The sequence below is a fragment of the Ictidomys tridecemlineatus genome, unplaced genomic scaffold (assembly GCF_052094955.1).
Source record: "Ictidomys tridecemlineatus isolate mIctTri1 unplaced genomic scaffold, mIctTri1.hap1 Scaffold_40, whole genome shotgun sequence".
Lineage (NCBI taxonomy): Eukaryota > Metazoa > Chordata > Mammalia > Rodentia > Sciuridae > Ictidomys > Ictidomys tridecemlineatus.
In genome coordinates, this window is record NW_027522604.1 from 1,057,794 (window position 1) to 1,073,530 (window position 15,737).

A 15,737-nucleotide genomic window follows, 5' to 3' on the forward strand; every position below is an offset into this window, starting at 1 on the left:
TGTATCCCCATCATTAATTTAGGCATCATTATATATAGCCATACATGTGGAATCACAAAATATAAATAGTATGCAATGTTTACTTGTAAAATTTACCAGAACTCTTTCAATTTATTTGTTGTATAAATGCAACATCTCTCATTCCTGGTACTTTCAATGGTATGTTCCTTCTTATTATTTTAAATGTTGCTCATTTTCTGTGTATTTTTCTCTACTTGCCTTTTTTATAAAAATTTCCCTTATCAAAATATTGAGACTGTGACATTAAGTAGAGGTCCAGGATGGGAGTATCGCAAGGGCTTACACTGCCCAGAGGGGCTCGGAAAATCCAGGTCACTTCCACAATGCGTCTGCCTAGTGTTTGCTTTCTTGCTTGCTTTTTAACTTTCACTTTTTCTTTGGACTACTTTGTATGGGTATCGATTTTTTTTCTTTTGCAATCAAAAGAGCTCTAACTAAAATGATGTATTATGTACAGAGCTCCTTGAAGGCTTCAGTAAGCACTGGACATGTCTTGCACCTTTCAGCAGATTCATCAGTGTTATACCGACTGCAGTGGCCTCGGGGACAATCATAAAACAACTTGATTTTTCTTTCTCCAGCTCTCTCTTCAAACCAAGCCTTTGACTAGTTTTAGCCAGAACTACCTTGGCTTTTTAAGAAATCATAGCTTTTCCTGGTGCATTTGCATTACAAATTGGTAATGCCCAGTCCCTCCCAGTTCAATGTCCCTAACTCCATGTTCTCTCCAGGAGGAGGCTGTGCTGGGCCTGCTCTGGGCCTGGACTCTTGTCCTGCAGAAGGACAGAGGCTTCTCCTGGGCCTTCCCAATGCTCACCTCAGTTTCTCACTTCTCCAAGTCTGGGGTCAGAGGGAGCAGGAGTCCAGGAGCTAGTGTTACGTGACTTACCGTTTACTCTGTTGGAGGATCTCAGTGGATGGGATGAATGCTCTCAGCTGACACTTTCCTCATGGGGACCTTGAGGGACTTTTCAGATGCTCAGACCAGACACTGAGATGGCATAGCCACTGCTTCTACTGCGTTACCACTGCCACACATCCTCTGCTCCCTGTTTTCACTTCTGCTTGTCGTTGCTTTGGTAGAGTGCCTTCCAGAGTGGCCTTGTCCTTTCGGGGTCCATGAGCAAAGCCCATGTCCCACCATCAACAGTGTGACAGACTCATCTTGCTCCCAGCTCCCCCTCAGCTTCCCCACGGGCACTGTCCAGGGGTCAAGATGCTGCTGCTCATGCTCGCAAGGCACCCTGTTCCTCAGAGTGCAGGAGGACACTGCAAGCCCTGTGAGTGGTCCTTTGACACCCACCACCTGGCTTGTGCCCAGAGACAGTGGTGACTTTCCCTGTCCTGATTGGTTACCCATCCCCTCCTCTGCCAGAGACAGGGAGGCCAGAGAAGCCCACCCCTCACCATGCTGGAAGCTTCCTCTCCGATGGGTGCTGTAATGTGTGCTGACCAATTTGTACCTGTTTGCTGTTTCCCTTATTGATAGTTCTAGAGGCCACTCAGGCTGTAGGACACCTGGCAGCCATTTCTACACTGCTTCACCATTGTGCCTTGGCTGAAGCTGAGATAGGAAGATGTGGGTAAGCATGGTGATCTGGTTATCCTTTATTTCTAGGAATGCCAGCCAGTTGTGTGTGCAGAGGGCTAGAGCTAAGTTCAGTGTGTGTGTGTTCAGTCTTAATAGATGGAAAAGGATACATGGCAGGGGTGAGGCTTCTTCTGGGTGGTGGAGGACCCCGTGATACACCTGAGATCCACCAGGCTTTACCTGGAAAACACTTGCAGCCTCTCCAAAGTGGAAGCTTTGCATTTTCTTTACACACTGAGGACAGTGGTCCACCCTCACCTGTGATTTCACCTTCCACAATTCTAGTGACTCACAGTCAACCATGAAACAAATGAAATAGAAAATTCTAGAAATAAACAGTTCTTGAGTTTTAGGTTGCCTTCCAGTCTAGTAGCACGGTGCAGTCTCCTGCAGTTCCACTCCTGCCAGCCAGGGTGTGAGTCATCCCTTAATGAGTGTGGTGCGCTCATTGCCCACCCACTAGTCCCTTGTGGCCCTTTCGGCTGTCATGATGCTCCTGCTCAAATGACAGCTGCTTTCCCTCATAGCATGACTTTTTTATGGTCTATTGTTAATCTCTTATTGTTTCTACTCTATAAACAATTTTATACAAAAAATGTAACTCATGGAAGTCCTCCCTGTCCTTGATTCCAGGCATGTGCCGGAGCCTTGGAGCTGTCCCAGTGGAGAAGGGGCTGACTGTATGCAGTTGCCCTGTGCCCAGGCACAGGGGAAGGGTAGCTTCTGGATGGCTCACTTCCCTGCTGCCACCCCCCCATCTGCTTCCCAGATGTCTTTGTTCACACAAGTCACCTGGGTTTTCTTGTTCAGAGGCACATGAGTTGGTCCAGTGGGGAGCCTCAGAGTCTGCATTTCTTATAAAGCTCTCTCATTTGTGGAGGCTGCTGGCCCTCTGTCCACTCTTTGAGTGTAGGGTCCTATTGCTTTTTTGAGTACTATACACTGCATTGGGTCATATATGAATGATAAATTGGTAGAAATTTTTATTTTGTGAAAATGATCCTTGTGTTAGTTTGTTAAGACAGCTTTTATTTCCATGAATGATCAGGTGGCATTTATGAGAAAAGGAAGACTGAAGTAGGGAGAAGCCGCTTAAGTTTCCCATCAGCTGGGCTAACTACTGGCTTTTTGGCTGTGGACAAGCATCTGCATCCCCCACCTCTCCCAGTGGACCAAGCGTTTGTGTCTGAGGTGTCTCCAGAGGTCTGCCAACACGAGCATCCTATTTCCAAATACACTTTCTGCTCCTCTGCCCAGCGACATCATTAAAACCTTGGTAGCTAAGTCTGTAGATAGATATAGATAGATATAGATATAGATATAGATATAGATATAGATATAGATATAGATATAGATATAGATATAGATATAGATATAGATATAGATATAGATATAGATATAGATATAGATATAGATATAGATATAGATATAGATATAGATATAGATATAGATATAGATATAGATATAGATATAGATATAGATATAGATTTCTTTCTGGAACAAAAGAGAGAACTTTGCCATTAGAAGCTGCTCATCAGACATTCACAGAAGTTGATGCAGAAGAACTTTGAACATTGTAGCCCTGAGAGCAAATCTGGACAACAAGGAACCCACAGGCTTTTAGAAACTTCTCTTTAGAAATCTTTATTGCTTTATGGTGTCAACTTACTAAAATGAAAAGAATAAATCTCATCATGTTCATATATGGTGAGTTTCTCTTTTCTGAGTTTAACTTGGCTCAATGGAAGCAGCTCCTCCAAAATCTGTTAGTAATAGCAGAGTTAAAACAATATCAAAACAATAACTTATTGAAGAAAAAGACTAAAAACGCTGTATTTCCTAGCCCACACGTTTCAGTGATTCTTCCTCAGTGAGATCTCTAGCTTTAGAACATGATTCACCAAGACATCATGACAACCACTTAATCTTTCTGTGTGGCTACTATAGCCTAAGACTGTTTTAATGCATCTATTTTGATCCAATCCACATCAGATTCCACACAATAATTTTAAAAGTCAATGATGGAGCTATGAACTGTCACTGTGATCTATTGGGTGTGGGATCCATAACTCGAGGAGACTTGAGAGACAGATGGGTGGGGAAGGCCAAATGGCCTGTTGTGGTCTTGGAACCATGTGTTATTACAAATGAGGAGATGTCATGATGACATTTACCAGCTCAGGAAGGAGGAGGAGAAGAGTAAAGGAGCAGGAAGTGGGTGATGTTTAGAAATGCCTACTTGATAAGTCTAAGTGATGCCAAAGAGGTGACTATTCCCATTTATTGAGCAGATCAGGAAAAGAACACTCACTTTTCTTCTACCTGTAAAATTATAGCTATTTCTTTAAAGAATAAATTTGGTACTTAAGGCACTTTGAAGATAGGGACAGAACATTCAGGTGTTGAACTTACAGCTTACCCAACTTCCAGAAACATAAGTTGGCATTTAAATATCTGTATTTGATATTATAGGAAACTTCAAGATCTTGTTCTGGACAAACCTGCCATGAGTTTTTAAATTGAAGTCACTCTAAATTGCAATTCCTTGGCAGCACTGTTGTTTGGAGAGCCCCCCATGTTTGTGTTTGTTGTTCACGTTATAAAGTGAATATTAAACAGGTGCATGTTATATGTGTGGGAAGGCCATGGAGAGGATATAATGTGAATACTAAACAGGTGCTTGGAGGATGCGTGGGAAGGCCATGGTGAGGAGCATGGGGCTGAGGAAATTGGGACCAACACAGCTCTTCACAGCGGCAAACCTACTTCAGTGCCTGAAGCAGGAGGCTCGGCATTGGAAGGGTTAGGGTTGTAGAAGGAAAGCGTTTCTTGGATGTGTGTCTGGTATTATGGGAAATGAGCTAGAAACTTAGTACAGGATCACTAATGTAGTATTTAGACAATGGGAGAATGGAGTTTAAAATAAATAATGTGTAAGTCTGTGGAAAAGGAATTTTAACTGTCTATGGTTAAGTGTGATGACCTGGGAAAGGACAATGCAGTCCTTTGTCAGTAATCGGGGAAGAATGGGGCCCTGTGTGCTACGACATGTGTGCTTTCGCTTAGCCTCTGGGTCCCCATGGTACTGTGCTGTGTCAAGAGCACTCGGGGTCCCAAGTCAGTTGCCTGCAGTTAACCATCTGCGGAGGCACAGATCCTGGCTTCATGCCCAGATTCTGAGACTAACAGCTTCATTGTAGCACTAGGTGCCTGATAAATGGTAGAAAAAGTAAATCAATTAACAGGATAGAGTCACATGGGTGTTAGTTAAAGTGGCCTTTTTGTGATAGTTCCTCCCACCCCGTTGGAGCAGCTCTGGCCAGCCTCATGGTCCTGCTAAAAATCCTGGCTCTCCTCTGTTGGCTGAAAAGCCGGTGGTTTTCATTAGCTGATCTTGTACATTAATCTCACAACTTCCTCATTAGCTCTAGCAATTAATTTTGCTGATTCTGCATAGTTTATCAGACTACCCACAAATTATGATAGTTGCATCTCTTAATTTCCATGCCTTATCGTTCCCTTTTCTCTTAATGTCTTTGTTGTTGTATATACTTAAGATGCCCTGGGTAATATATGTAGGCACCAGAATGGTTAAAACAGGCTGATTACTGTATCCCTTGTCCCAAGCAGTCTTGCTCAGCCTCTGCTGCTTGTGAAGCAGTAGTGCATCTCGAGAGAGTCTCTCACGTTCTGCCATGATAAGAGTCATGGTGGCTTCATTTACTACAGGGAAGATGAGGGAGAACAGTCTAGAGGCAGATATTGTCATCCCTGGATGTGTCCATGGAGACTTGGCCATGGAGGTCTGTCTCGACATAACCTTATGACAAGGTAGACAGAGAGAAGAGGTCATAGGTCAGCTAGCTAACCTGTCCACAGGCTGACATGGGACATGGACACTTCTGGCAGACCTGAATCATGTATCGTCAGACCTTAGCCAGGAAATTTGAGTTGAAAGAGCAGGTGATTGGAGGTGGTCAGGCAGAGGCCCTTGGGCCTACTTGTGTGGGGGAAGAACAGGGCTCATGTTCTCTGGAAGTCGTGGTCTTTCTGTAATTCCGCCATTCACAGGAAAGACTGGAAAGAGTGCAGAGGAACTTCCTTGCAGGCTTCAGGGAGGGGAAGGCAGCTTTGGGAGAGGCATTTAATCCCTGAATCCTGCCTGGACTCTTCTCCCTCATACCTACCAAGGGAAACTGCTGCCCTTTGCCCTGCTGCCTGCCCTTTGCAACTGGGCATGGACATGGGAAAGACACCTACTGCAGGGAGTTGACAGGAGTGCGTGCAGGGTGGCAAGCTGCAGCTGAGAGGTAAGGAGCACTTACTACTGAGCTGAGAGGGGGTAGCCATACTGCTAGGACCAAAGGACACAGGACCCAGGTCAAGCCATCAAGCTGAGGCAAGTTACACCAAAGAAGAATATCCTGACCATGCCGTGTTGATGAGTGAATTTGAAGCTGGCAGTCTGATAAAGGTAGAATAGCAACTGAAAAGGCCTAATTAAATTACACTTTTCCTTCCTAATTTCACTGCTCCTTGCTATAAAACAAATCTCAAAACCCAGTGCAAGTCCTCACTAGATTAAAACAAACCTCCACCCAAAGGCCTGGGAGAAGAAGAGAAATTCCAATTTCTAAGCAAAACACTAATAACCCAGCTCTCAACAAGGAGAGAGTGTGAGGAACAAGAAGACAAGAGACAGAGCCATGCAAAGAACCAGACTCAGATAAAATGCATATAGAGCCATCCAGCAGAACCTCAGAAACATCATGCTGAGGCGTGAGTAGAAAAGGTGACCAGGTCTGGTCACCTGGGTAACTTTCAGTGAAGAAGAGTCAAATGGATATCCTGAAATTAAACCCAGGTCACCTTCATAGGATGTAGTTGGTACTTCTCAGTTGCTCATAACCGAGGTAGCCATCACTAGATATGAAGGTAGAATAATAGCAGTTACAAAAAGTGAAACACAAGAGACAAGAAAAAAAAAGAAAATGGAGTCAGCATCAGTGACAAGTGGAATAGCACAGAGTGGCCTAACATAGGCATTACTGGAACACTGAACAGGAAAGAGAGAGAGAGAGAAAGGAGAAAAAATGTTAGCTGAGAATTGCCCTATCCAAGCCAGCCCATCCAAGAAAACAATGAATATCCAAAAAAATGGCATCACCTGTACAAGGGAACAGACAAACCCACTAGCACCATGTACCGATGCTGGAGACAAGGGAGGAAGGAAGTCCCAGGCATCCAGGGAAAAGAAAGGCACCCCAAGGACATAAGTGAGATTGCAGCAGACTTCTTGACATTTTATGAGAACGTGTAAGGCAGAAGACCACAAGGTATCGTTTTTTAAAATGCTGACTAAAAGAGGGAGAAAAATTTTTTGCCAGTTGACCTACATTGAAAGAAGTTTTTTTTTTAAAAGAAGATATTAAAGAGATATCTTCTGACAGAAGGAATAAGAAACCTGGAACAGTGAAATAAGAAATGTTTGAGAAATAGTAAAATACTTCTTAAATTTAATTGCTCAAAAAGATAACTGACCTCTCCAGAGCAAAAATTATTAGCATTTACTAAATACAAAATGGTTTCTACAGAGGACAAAGATGTTCAATTTGGATTAAAAAAGAAAACCACATTATAACTTTCTTCAAGAAATCCAATTGAAATATAAAGATTCAAATAGGTCAAAAGAAAAATAGTGTAAAATGTGTCATTTAATCATTAACTAAAAGAAAAATTGAGTATCTAGATGAATTTTGAAGATAATTTTAATATCTTAGGTGATAAGGGACATTGCGCAATGGTACAGGGGGAGTTCTCCAGGTTGGCACGGACCTAGGTATGTGTGCACCCAACAACAGAGCCTCATAACACATAAGGCAGAGTGATTGCATAATGAATTTACTTTCTCACAATAATACACATGCTCACAACATATGGATTTTAAATAATATATATGTGCATATGTATATTCATATATATAGGCATGAAATTAGTAAGAATTTATAGGAACTGAACATTATTCATGCAGTTTAACTAATGACATTTATGGAACATCACACACACTAGAGCAAATTAAACATCATGTATTAAGGGCACCTGGAACATGTCCTGGACCATAAAATGAACTTTATCAAATTTAAAAGAATAGAAAACATGTAAAATATGATGTCAAACTATTAGGGATTTGAATTAGAAATTAATAACAAGTATTTGGAAAATACTCAGAGTTGTGGAAATTAAATAACACATTTCTAAATTGTCCATGCATCAGTAAGAAAGCTTCAAAGAAAAATTTTAAAAATTTGAAATATGTGGTGACACTAGCCTGTAATGCCAGCCTCTCAAGAGGCTGAGGCAGAGGGGACATGACTTGGAGGCCAGCCTTAGCAATTTAGCAAGACCCAGTCTCCAAAAAAGAAAAGGGGAGAAGGTGAGGAGGGTGTAGGTCAGTGGTTCTTCAACCCCTCGTACTGAAAAAAATGAAGTAAATGAAACTAGAGTATGTGAAAATTTTTGTGTAAAACCATGCTCAGAGTCAAAGGTAATCTATTGACAGCTTTTGTTGAAAAAAAAGACAGAAACCAGGAAAAAAAACACAATGCCAATTATCTAGAATACAAGCAACAATAAATGTTGGCGAGGATGTGGGGAAAAGGGCACACTCATACATTGCTGCTGAGACTGCAAATTAGCACAGCCAACATGAAAAGCAGTTTGGAGATTCCTTGGAAAACTGGGAATGGAACCACCATTTGACCCAGCTATCCCTCTCCTAGCTTTATAACCAAAGGACTGAAAATCAGCATACTGCAGTGACACAACCACATCAATGTTTGTAGCACCTCAATTCACAACAGTTAAATTATGGAACCAACCTAGGATGGAGGGATGAATAGATAAAGAAAATGTGATCTCTCTCTCTCTCTCTCTATATATATATATATATATATATATATAGAGAGAGAGAGAGAGAGATCACTCAGCCTTAAAGAGAAATAAAATTATGGCATTTACAGGTAAATTGATGGAGCTGGAGAATATTATGCTAAGTGAGATAAGCCAATCCCCAAAACCAAAGGCAGAATGTTTTCTCAGATATGTAGATACTAATTCACACAAAAAAGGGTGGAGCTAAGAAAGAATACAGATACTTTGGATTAGATAGAGGAGACTGATGGGAGGGGAGGGGTATAGGGGTAAGAAGGATAGTAGAATGAATCCGACATTACCCTGTGTATATATGTGATGGCATGACAGTGTGGTTCTACATCATGTACAACTAGAAGAATGAGACATTATACCCCATTTATGTGCAGTGTGTGAAAATGCATTCTACTGTCATGTACAACTAATTAGAAAAAATTTAAAAAATTTAAAAAGATGAAATGGAACTTATATAACAGGAAAGAAATAATAAAGAACAGAAGCAATTAATTTCATAGAAACAAATAAATCAAAATTTTTTTAAAAAGCAATATTATCAGAAACACAAGAAGTAACAAGTTCTGATGAGGATATGGAGAAAGGAGGATATAAGTTAATAAAGCCATTGTGAAGTACCATATGGAGATTCTCAAAAAATAAGAAATATTCAGAACTCTTTAATATAGCTAAAATTATTTCAAAATAGAGTTAAATGAAACGATAGTATGTTAATGGCTTACAGCATATAAGAAGTTAGTTCATTAGTTTCACTAATGAACTTGGTGGACATTAGGGGAAGAGCAGAGGAAAGTGCCCTCCTGGAAACAGAGGGAAGGCTCAGGGCAGGAGCAGAGCCCCAGGAGGGATGTGTCTCATGCACAGGGAGGCCAGGATCTCTCCAGGAGCCTTCTTGCAGAGCCTTCTCCTGTGAATGCAGAAATGGGTTCTGGGTCAGCCAGTTTTCTGAGGTCAGCTCACTCCACAGCTCCAGCAGGCCCTAGGATGGGCACAGTATTGTGACTGAGAGTCAACAGTGGCCTTGGAAAATAACTCTAAGGCTGTGGAGGTAGTAAGGAGCAGTTCTATCCTCAGCTGCTCCTTGAGAAAAATAGAGAGTTCTGGTGGGAGTTGAAGAGAAAGAGTTGTTGGAGTGGCCAGGACATGATTTTTCTTGTTCAAGTTTCCACTTGGGTTACGAAGCAATGGCTGTAGGCTTTGAACAGGTTGTCTTCCTGCGAGGGGGATCAACCCTTGCTTTCTTCTCATAACCCTGGACTTGGAAGAAAGCAAATAAATATTACTTCTAACTGCTAAAGAAGGAATAAAAAAGAAAACTGAAAAATGATTGCCATGATAAATTTCCCTGGCATATTTAGTATAATTCTTTCCTGAAACATTTGTCAAGGAGACGTTGATGAGGACCGGACCATTTCACACACTTAGCTGTGCTCCCTGAATCATTTTAAAAGAGGGAGTTTCAAATGCAGATTAATAAATTACCCATGCAAGTCAGAATAAGGAAGCTCCATGATTTTTTCTGGGTCTATTTCTCATCTTGCCTGGTCACACTGAAGTCTTTCACCAGCTCCAAGTTAGATGCCCATTGTATTCCTTTCCTGTTGTTTTAGTCCAAGATGAGAAATAGCCCAGCAGTTTGCTTAAATCCCTTATTAATCCTGGATCACAATCCCTGGGGGCTGCAGGGGAAGCCATTCCTGCAGAGAAGCAGGCTTGGCAGGGAGTGATTGGCAGGGAAGATGTTCTGGAGGGGGGCACACTGGCCTTTTATCTGGCTGGGTGCAGTGAGGAAGCATCTCCTGTGGTTCTCCTTGGGGCACGGGGAGTGGTTGGGGGGCGTGTGCTGCTCACATCACCCTCCCACACACACACACACACACTCCTCACTGCTCATCAGACCCCTTGAGGGAAGACAGGCACAGTTTGTCCATGAAAGCCTGCAGATCTCCTAGGGAAGAGGGGGGAAAGCCGAATGGTTTCTTGTCACTCTACGTTATTCATGAAAACCACCCCTCATGATGCTTTGATGCATGGAGATGTGAAGCAGCTTCCAGGCACCATAAAAGGCCTTGGCGGGGTTAAGTCATTTCCCTGTGAATCTGCCTCAGCATCACAGTCTGTCACTCCTTTATGGAGAAATAGATGATACCTGGTGAAAATAACAAATTCAACCATCTTAAGGATGATTGATTGTTACTGAAGACTGCAGGCCCCTGGATTGAGAACACAGCCAGTTCCTTATGTGAGCTCACCCGCTTCAGCCTATGGGTGCTTGTGGGTGCTGGTATCTGTTGCTAGAAACGCAGAGTCCTAAGTGACAGTTACAGAAATGCTAGTTAGGTGGTGAAGCAGGTGGGGAGCTGAAGGAAGGGCTGGCTGTGGTGCTGTGGCAGGCTGCCCTGTGCATGCACAGAGCTGTCACACACCCAGAGCCATGCCATGTTTCTCAGGAAGGCAGCTAGCCCCAGGCCCTGCTCCCCTCTTGTCATCAGTCTTAGTGAGTGAGTGCCCAGGATCTGGTCACATCCAGCAGCCCAGAAGAGAGGGACCTGCTGAGTGAGGGACCAGGCCACCTGCAGCCTGGATGCACCAATACCAGCTGCTACACCTGAACAGACATCCAGCTATCCCTGGCTCTATGGCATCCCTGGGAATTTGACCACTCCTGCAGGTGACAGGCTGGCAGCCCTGTGAGGCATCACCTGCTTCACTTCATGAAGGAGAAGCGGGGAACCAGCAAATCTTCAGAGCTAACATGGAGTGCTGTGCCAGGCACATGCCAGACACATCGCAGAACATGGCTAGATGTGCAGGCACTGGGTCAGGTGTCTCTGATTGTCACTGTCACCTCTCATTTGGGGCATGTCCTAAAATCTGTATTAGTTATGAAGATATGGAAGCTGGAAATACATGTGTTTGATAACTTTTCCTCCCAGCTCTGGTAAAATGAGGAGAGGAGCTTGATACCCCAGTGCTGGAGAGCATGCCCACACGCTCCTCCCCAGGGCTCCACAGAGTATTCACAGAACCATTGTCCCAGGAGCCCCCACTGAAAACAACTTCAATGTCCATAAAGGCGGGTGGGATAAATATACTGTAGTATTTTTAATATACTAGAATATGGTTCATCTCACTTTTTTAGTAATTTTTAAATTTTCTTTATTTAGTTATACATGACAGTAGAATGCATTTATGCACTTTGATATATCATGCACAGATGGGGTATAATTTCTCATTTTTCTGAGTGTACATGTTGCAGAATCATATTGGTCAGGTAATCACATACATACATAAAAGAGTAATGTCTGCTTCATTCTACTATCTTTCCTATCCCCACTTCCCCTCCTTTCCCTCCCATTCACTTTCCTCTACTGATCTAAGGTAACAATATTCTTCCCTAGTGCCTCCCACCTTATTTTGAATTAGCATCCACATATTAGAGAAAACATTTGGCCTTTGGTTGTGTGGGATTGGCTTATTTTGTTTAGCATGATATTCTCCAACTCTATCCATTTACTGGCAAATGCCATAATTTCACTCTTCTTTAAAGCTGAGTAATAATATTCCATTGAGTATATATACCACATTTTATTTATTCATTCACCTATTGAGGGACACCTAGGTTGGTTCCATCATCTCACATTTTTAAGGGAACAAAGTCATAACTTCTATGTAATACCTCCTATGGTTCCTGGAACAACAGTCACTCTATAGATGTAGTTTGTGCTCAGTGCAGTTAGTACTCAGTGAATAAACTAAATGACTCCCTCCTTCTCACCACATGGAATGTGGCAAATGCAATCAAGGTGCACCAACAAACATGGTGAACCTGTCATCAGCACTTAGGGGGAACACTGATGTCATCTAGACCATCTTGTAAATCCTAACTCATCAACTTGGAAGCAAAATATGTTTTTGATGTACTTAGCACAAACTTAATTGTAGCACACAGAGTTTCCAAATTGCAATTAATTATGTGATGGTAAAAATGATAGAGAACATTGTCTGCTGATTGATTCTATCTTGCTTATTAATATTTAGCTGGTATTCAGCCTGTAATAACGTATATCACTGAGAAGAATGAAATTGTTTGAAAGATAGACATTTGATAATCCTGAAGGTTTCAGTTATTGTTTTTGAAGAATTAGCTTTGCAGAATATATTGTGATAAAAAAGGCTTCATCTCAGATGAAGGCATGAATATGACTTCTGTTTTAAATCTTCGCCTCCCACAGAGTTAAATAGCAGTGAAGCTCATAAAAATCGTTGTCTCTAATTGATGGGACATTGGACTTTTAATGACATGCATTAGGAGTTGAAAAGGACCTAGTGGCCCATTACTAATAGGTCACCAAAATAAGGTCAGTGTTTCTGTTATTTTTCCCCCCTAATCCTAAATTTTACAGGGAACAGGCACATGGATAAAGATACAAAGTAGATATCGATTTTATTTGTGTTTACTAGATTTAAATAAAATAATTTAAGGAAACTCTTAAATCCTTAAATATCAGATCAAAATTGAATACTGAGTAAGCATCTTAATTGTTGTGAGGTAAAATCTTCTATAGCATCTAACAGATTCCCAGGTAGCCAGGGTACTAGAGGGAAAGGAGGTTGAAACTGCCTCCAGCTCGTGGATCACTCATACATCTGGGTAATGGGCCCGCCGTGTGGACGGTGGATGGCAGCTTTTCTTGTCACATCATTCTTGTTTTGTTTGTTGGTTTTACTGTGTGAATAATGACAATTGGGACCTGGACTCAGTTCAGATCCTCAGGGGTGTCAGAGAGAAGCCTGAGAGACAGGAGCTGGCCTCTGTGGATTCTCACAGACCCACCTGTCCATTCCACTCCCTGTTCCTGCACCCTCTGCACTGCCCCTTTGTGGTGTCCACTCTCCCCAAACAGCAAGCAGTGCTGTCTGCAGACTGAGCTCCTGAGGGAGGCTTCTGCTTTCTTCATGGGTGCAGCCAGACTGTCACAAGTCCTGGCAGGTAGGGTTTAGTGCACATTTGTTGACTGAATTAATGACACACAGTTTATATTTGGAAGGACCAGTTTTGCTCCCCTCCCATTTTTTCCCTTTATTAATCTCTTCACACATTTCCTAGGTCTCCTCATTTCTTCTTTTCTTTTCAAATTTTAATATGCTCCATTTTCTAATTTGTGAAATGTTTCCTTTTTAACATTATGGCACTGTCTTGCAAATTAACTTATAATTCTAAATAATTTCATTTTGAGTTCTCTCACTGACAAGTGAATGCTGTATTTCTTTTTACAAGTGTTCTTTTGTAACTTTAGTGGTGCTTGTCTTCTTTCTATAGGAATGAAAAACAAATGTGTAGAATTCGAGAACTTCAGAGCTTATACTTTTGAGTGTAATGTTTTATCCATTGGGGATCCTAAATGAATGTATTTTCCAAGACAGCATTGACTTGGTGCACTTATCTTGTACTTGGCCATGTGCTGAACTTGGACTAACAGGTGGCTACTTAGGTCTTGAGTATTCTTGCTAGACATTTACAGCCTTTTCCTTCTCATTTGCAATATTATACTTCAGTATTCTTATATTAACCCTTTAGTGTTGTTAATGATCCATGATGAGAAATACCTGTTCAAAGTAGTGATCTCATTAGCAAATAAGGGATTACACCATCAATACAGGTGTGAGCACAGTGAAATAGTGTGAACTGTCACACGCCATGTCTCAGATGACAAACACCATAAACATGCTTACAACCATAGTAGTTAAAACAATATAAATTAAAATAAAAGTGCTATATTGGTCTGTCCACTTGGGCAAATCGTTGCTTTAATCCTCTCCAGTCTGTCAGTATGGCAAACACTTGCTGGCCAGGAGCAAAGGGTGGGCGCACTCTAGGCCTGCATTGGCACTGGGTGTAAAAATATGGGTGTGGGGGTGTGGGTTCAAATCTCCTTTAAGAAATGGGTCTTGTAAAAGTAATTGGAAAAATACACGAAAAACATTTGTAGAGAGAATGTTTATTAGAATAGAGTGCAAAGGAAGTGATGTAATATCCAAAATGAAGAACATCTCTGAAGTCTTGTTTCTTGCATATGCAGCATAATTGAGGAAAGCACTGTTTGTTTTTAAAGATCAGGTATTAATATGTAAAGTTTTAAAAGCAGGGGTGCTGTGGTTGGTTGAGCCCTTTTGTTTGAGTGCTTTGCACTTGTTAGCCTTGAACTCATCTGCCTTGCCTGTTGTCTCTCATGAGCTGTGAGCTGGAAGTGCCCTCTTCGTGGGACCCAGTGGTGCATGTTGGGAGCGGGCATGAGGAAGGAGAAACCTGGGGTCTCCTGTCTCAGTGGCTCAGCACTGCCCTCAGGCTGAGCCACCCACCTCTACTTGCCCCAGTTTCTCTCTAATGACAGGGAAAAGAAATTCGAATTCTTTAAGATTTGGAGAAAAATCATATTTTCTGACATTAACTCTGAAAACCTCAAAGATATCTGAATGCATTAGTTTTGGGTCATGGCTTTGAGGGTATTCTTTTTCTCTCTTACATTTTATGACATGCCCAATACTTGTTAGAACTGTCCCAGAGAGAATCTGTCTGAATCTGGAAATGTGGATCCACTGGCCTTCTGTAGCATTTGATGAGCTATAATTTGTGCTGCCAGTTAATGACCTGTTCATGATTAGGTGATCTGAGGAGTTCCTGGATAAAGGTCTATAGTCATGCTGAAGCTTCCTGGGAGAAAGAGCCAGATGACATGGTGCCATTACCTCATTGGTCCTGGAGCTCATCAGCTCAGGGACCACTCTGGCATTGCCATAGCTGACATTTCAGTCCCTGGGAACCACATGTGCTTTCCAGTGGATGCACCATAGTGGGCACTGGCCAGGATGGCTCAGCTGTCATTGCCAGCACTTGCGAGCACCAGCTCAGAGTTCCAATATCAATACTGAGTGTTGTGACGTTCAGTTCACACCTCGTGTAACACCAAGAAATTGTTAATATCACTGCTGTCCCATGGGAAAAAAATCCAGGTGTCAATAGCAGCCCGTATGAGAGGCCGTCACTCAACGTCTTCATGGCCCACAAGTGAACATGAGGGTTAAGCTATAGTTTAACTGCACTGTGTTTTCTCTAAATTTCTTAATATACAATAGGTTGTGTCTTACAACCTATGAAGTCTTGGAGTCAGTCTAATAA